The 6,000-nt window shown below is 44.5% G+C and overlaps 1 protein-coding gene across 2 annotated transcripts in view; it reads right to left on the bottom strand.

Moving 5' to 3' along the window:
- The window catches only part of LOC122541615 (zinc finger protein 271-like), a 28,996-nt gene that overhangs the window by 20,871 nt on the left and 2,125 nt on the right, over positions 1 to 6,000 (bottom strand). The window contains exon 1 of one of the 2 annotated variants that reach the window (XM_043678508.1): positions 119 to 153. The exons of the other annotated variant lie outside the window; for it this stretch is intronic. The gene's annotated coding sequence lies outside the window, so the exon portion shown is untranslated. Of the gene's footprint in view, positions 1 to 118; positions 154 to 6,000 lie in introns of those variants that run through there. 2 annotated transcript variants of the gene reach the window in all.

The following is a 6,000-nucleotide window of genomic DNA, read 5'->3' as shown; positions in this document are numbered from 1 at the left end:
TCTCACACAGCATAAGGGACATTTCCACCCCTGACTGCCCACAGGATAGTCAGACTGCCTGAAGATTGGTGTGGATATTATGGGATACAATTTGTATAAAAGCTGCTCCTTCACTCACCATCTCCTCACTTGGTTTTCAGTCCCTATAGGAAGTGAACCAGCTCTGGAAGAGGAAGAGGAGACAATGGGCAGAGTGGGTGGGCTCTCTGATTGACGTCTCTCACAGTCAATCCAAATATTTCTGGAGCAACATGAGTTTCCTGAAACTTGGGAAATGGAGGTGACTTTGAGCAGCAGATCAGTTGGGGATTTAAACTTATCATTGTCCCATCTGAATAAAACCTCACTTATTACAGCTGCTGTCTCAGTTCCCTTGGATGTTTTGACAGACATTTCTAGTGTGGGAACAACATTCTTCACCCTCAAAGAGTTTCAAACTGATAACATCAGTATGGGATGTGTTTGACAGCAGATCAAAATATACAGCGTCCAAAGCAGCAATAAGAAAACCATTATTATCCTCGAAGCCTCTTGATTCGACTGTTCCAATGCTTCTCTGGCTGCTACCACATCTTACATTGCAAACCTGAGCTCCTCCAAAACTCTGTTTTTGTCTGTGACCAAGACCCGTTTCCCAAACAGCTCTGTGCTCATTCATCTACATTGCCTCCTGGTCAAACAATACCTCGACTTTAAAATTTTCCTTGTTTAGAAATGCCTGCATGGCCGCACTCCTCCCTGTCCCTATAACCTCCACAGCAATTCAGCTACGCTTAAAAGAGATACACTGATTAAAATATCTTTTAAACTTTTCTTTAAACATTCACTTCCATTATTTTAAGTTCCCTTTTGCACCTCTGATCACCTGCTATTTTGAGCCTTTGGTATCTTCCATAAGCTTCCATTTTTCTCTTAATTTAATGATGTCTATCCTTTAATATCCAGGGTTCACAGATTTGATGGTCCCATCATTTCTCTCTACTGATAAGTCTTGGCCCTGTACACTCCCTGTATTGCCTTTTTGAATGACTCCCACTGTTCTGAGGCAGATTTACTTGACAGTATCTTCTCCCAGTCCATTCCAACCAAAAAAACTCACTTAACCATGTCTCAGTGACAGCAATGACATCATGCCTCCATGTTTTAATTTGTTCTTGCAAATCATCTGGCTTGTTTGTCAGATTCTTAGCATTAAAATTAATACCATCTAACCTTGCCATGCTCCCTTGTGCCTTTACTGACCTGTAATATCTCTGCCTTACTGACTCACTTGCTGTCATTTCTCATTTCTAATTTCTATTCCCCCGCTGAACATTCTCATCCCCCTGTCAATTTAGTTTAAACCCTCCCTAACAAAACTAACAAACCTATCTGCAAGGACGCTGGTCCCATTCCAGTTCAGATGCAACTCGCTCATCTTGTACAGGTCCCACTGCCCCCCAAAATGGCCCCAATGTCCCAGAAATCTAAAACCCTTCTTCCTGCACCATCATTCTAGCTGCATTTTCATCTGGACTAACCTCCTATTCCTATACTCACTTGCAAGTGGCACTGGCTGTAATCCACAGATTACTAGCTTTTTGGTCCTGTTCTTTAATCTTCCAAGCTCCAGGACCCCATCCCTTTTCCTACCTATGTGGTTGGCACCAATACCTGTCACAATCTTTATCTCTGCGCCCCCTTCAGAATGCCCTTCAACTGTTCAGTGACATGGCTGATCCTGGTATCAGGGAGGCAACCATACCATCCTGGAGTCTATTTTGAGGCCAAAGAAACGTCTGTCTGTTTCCTTTATGAATGAGTCCCCTACTATAACCCTGCCATTCCTTATTCTCTCCTCTTCTGCAGGAGACATGGTGACATGAAAATGGCTGCCACTGTTGATCACCTATAGAGTGATCTACCCCAACAATACTCAATACAGTATAATCTGTTAGAAAGGGGGATGGCCACAGAAGAATTTGCACTACCTGCCTTCGGGTGCTGGCAAGTGGGACTAGATTGGGTTGGGATAACTGGTCGGCATGGAAGGGTTGGACCAAAGGGTATGTTTCCGTGCTGTACATTTCTATGACTCTTACTCAGCGTCTTGGTGACCCATGCCCTTATTGCATGTTCAATCTGCACCTGTGTTGTGACCACATCAGTGAACGTGCTACCCACGACTTTCTCAGCTTCACTGATGTTCCACAATGAATTCATCCACCGCTCCAGCTCCGAAATGTGGTTCGCACATCTTGCACACGGGTTCACCAAGGACACGTCCAGATTTTGCCACATAGCACAGCAGGAGCATATCATGTATGTGAGCTCTGCTACCATGACTTCTTTTAAGTTTCTGAGTAACTCTCTTTCCTAAAGAAAATTGTTGTTCTAATGTAACAATAAACTAACTTTCCTTACGTTGACTGTACTTCCCCTAACCCATTTTGCTTACTTGTATTCCTTTATTATTTTGGGCCTGACTTTCACTTATTCCAGTTGTTTCTCAGTTAATCCCTTATTCCAAAAATTATATACTTTTTTTAAAATTGTGAAGCCATCAAGACACCACTTTCCTTTGATATTTCTGTTTGATTTTACCATTTTGTAAGGGAAAGAGCCAGTATTGATTGGTATTGCCAATAACAGCCAGTATGTTTAGTAATAGCTCCTCTTCAGTTTAAATGCCTAGGCCTTTTTCATGCCCTTTTTGTACTGTGTGGATTTTCTTCCTACTCTTCAGTTCCTGTACTTTTATTGAATGTTGTTCATGTCTCTTCCTCAAACACGCTAATTCAATGTGCCTTTTTTGCCCCAATTTCCTGCATAAAGCTTCTTAATACCAGCAATTTGCTGCCATATCACTGTTTTTCCACACTGATGGCTATTTTGAGTTTGTGCTGGTGCAAGTCTCTCAGCGCCATTTTGTGAATTCTCATGCTCGAGCTGAGCAGTTGAGTTTCCTTGGCTGTAATTTCTATTGCTACCTTTAAATTTATTTTCCTTTATATCGGTCGTCTCTTCTGGATTGCTTCATATCTTAGTAGTAAACACCAGTCTGTTTCCGATAACATCATTTAAATTGTCTCTGACTTCACAAAATTCCACTAACTTCTTGAAAGTTGCTATGAACGGGGAGGTAGTTTCACCATGATGCTGGTTGTGTTTGTTAATCTGAACCTTTCAGCAATCATTGATGGTTTTGCTGAAAAATGGTTTCATAGCATTCAGACAATTTCTTCATAGGTTTTGGAACCTGACTTCTCTGGATGTCCCAGACTCCTCAGAAGGTTAAATGCTTTGCCCCCTTTTATACTCAAGAGTGTTGGGACAATTATATCAGCTTCGATTTTGTTAGCTTGAACAAAATCAGGATACCTGCAGGAGTTCCAGCTGTCTGTATTTTCATCATACAGTCGATAATATAAAATACACAACATTTTATGGGCTGTGGGTAGTACTGGCTTGGCCAGTGTTAATTATTCATTAATTGCCCTGGAAAGTAGAGTGGTGAACTACCTTCTTGAACCAGTGCTTGGAGTGCAAGGCCGTCTCCAGTGTTGGATGGTATCTCTGCAGTTTCCCTTTCTCTTCCGTGCCCTTGCAGCTCCCCGTTGCCTCCCATTGTTGCCACCCTCTCCCTTTTCCACCTTTGCAGATCCCCTCTCTCTTCCTGGCCTTGCAGCACCTATTTCACTTTTCTCTTGCCCTCACTTTCAGCCTCCCTATCACATCCTTTTACAAGCTTCCCTCTCCCTGTCTAATCTGTTTGCAGCTTTCATTTCCTTCATCCTTTTGGAAAGCTCCCTCTCCCTTTCCCATCCTTTTGGAAAGCTCCCTCTCCCTTTCCCACCCTTTTGGAAAGCTCCCTCTCCCTTTCCCACCCTTTTGCGAGCTGTTTGTCTTCATTACCCCTTTGTGACCTCACCATCTCATCCCCAATGTGTATCTTTGTAAGTAAACCAATCAGAATGAAGCAGAGAACATGTTGGGGTGAGTCTCTACAGCCCTGAGTTTCCTCAGCCCATCTATATAATAACAGTATGATATTCACCTTACATTCTTCCAAGATTTGTTTCATTCTCTAAGAAGAACCTTGAATAATTTTTCTAATGCTTTATTATTTTTTGTTGACATGTCGGCCTAGTGGTGACACTGACAATAAGAGCCAACTTAGCAAAGACACCCTCCCTCACTATCTGCACTGTGTCTGGAGGACCCTCTCTCCCATTTGCCTGTGTTCTGCTGGCAAAAACAGCATCCAATTACATTAAGGACAGTGCTATAGGAGTATCTGAGTGACCAAGGCGGGCAAGTCATAGAGTCAGAGAGATGTACAGCACGAAACTGACTCTTCGGTCCAACTCGTCCATGCCAACCAGATATCCCAACCCAATCTAGTGCCACCTGCCACACCTGGCCTATTTCCCTCCAAACCCTTCCTATTCATATATCCATCCAGATGCCTTTTAAGTGTTGCAATTGTACTAACACCCACCACTTCCTCTGGCAGCTCATTCCATACATACACCACCTTTGCGTGAAAAAGTTGCGCTTTCCAGAGATGTGCAGGTCAGGTGAATTGGCCATGCTAAATTGCCCATAGTGTTAGGTGCATTAGACAGAGGGAATGGGTCTGGGTGGGTTATTCTTCTGAGGGTCGGTGTGGACTTGTTGGGCCAAAGGGCCTATTTCCACACTGTAGGAAATCTAATCTAATCTGTATCTTTCCCCTCTCACCCAAACCTATGCTCTTTAGTTCTGGACTCCCCCACTCCAGGGAAGAGATTTGTCTATTTATCCTATCCATGCCCCTCATGATTTTATAAACCTCTATAAAGTCACCCCTCAGCCTCCGACGCTCCAAGGAAAACAGCCCCACCATAGACTTATGTGCGTGTGTGTGTGTGCATGAGAGAGAGAGTGTGTGAGTGTGTGCATGTAGGTGTGAGTGCATGTGACAGAGTGTGTGTTTGCGTGTGTGCATGCTTGGTGAAGTGTGTGTGAGTGTGAGAGGGTGTGTATGAGAGAGAGCATGTATATGACACAGGGCCTGTGTGAGTGTGAGAGTATGTAAGAGTTCGTGTCTGTATGTGTGCTTGTGTGTGTGTGTGCGTGAAAGAGTGTATAGTGCAGTGGGGTCACCTGTCATGTGACATGAACCCAAGATCCCAGTTGGGTACCAAACTTGGCTATCAGCCTCTGCTCAGCCACTCTGCTTGTTGCATATCCCAAAGTCTGCCTTGGAGGATGGTCACCTGAAGATCTGAGGCCGAATGTCCCTAACCACTGAAGTGTCCCCCAACTGAGAGGGAACACCCCTGTCTGGCGATTGTTGCTCGGTATCCATTCATCCATTGTCATAGCGTCTGCTTGGTCTCGCCAATGTACCAAGCCTCAGGGCATCCTTTGCCCGCAGCGTATGAGATAGACAACGTTGGCCGCGTCCCATGAGTACCTGCTGCGGTCATGATGAAGCAGCTGAAGATGGTTGGGGCTAGGACACTACCATGAGGAACTCCCGCAGACATGTCCTGGAGCTGAGATGACTGACCTCCAACATGTGCCAGGTATGACTCAAATCAATGGACAGTTTGCTCCCTGATACCCATTGATTCCAGTTTTGCTGGGGCCACCCCAGGGAGGAGCCTCCTGGCACATAGGAAGATGGTCGTGGTTGTTGGAGATCAGTCATTTCAGCTCCAGGACATCTCCGCAGGAGTTCCTCAGGGTAGTGTCCTAGGCCCAAACATCTTCAGCCGCTTCATCAATGACTTTCCCTCTGTCACAAGGTCAGAAGTGGGAATATTTGCCAATGATTACACAACGTTCAGCACCTGTCCTACAACCAATAGGAAGGTTGTATCCGACCTCAAATACTGAAGCAGTCCATGTTAAAATGTCACAAGATCTGGATAACATCCAGGCTTGGGCTGACAAATGACAAGTAATTTTCGAACCACACAAATAACAGGCAATGACCATCCTCAAAAAGAAACAATGTAACCACTGCCCCTT

The sequence above is a fragment of the Chiloscyllium plagiosum genome, chromosome 37, assembly GCF_004010195.1.
Source record: "Chiloscyllium plagiosum isolate BGI_BamShark_2017 chromosome 37, ASM401019v2, whole genome shotgun sequence".
In the NCBI taxonomy this organism is placed as follows: domain Eukaryota; kingdom Metazoa; phylum Chordata; class Chondrichthyes; order Orectolobiformes; family Hemiscylliidae; genus Chiloscyllium; species Chiloscyllium plagiosum.
Note: the sequence above shows the minus strand (reverse complement) of the source record. Positions and strands in the feature narration are given on the sequence as shown.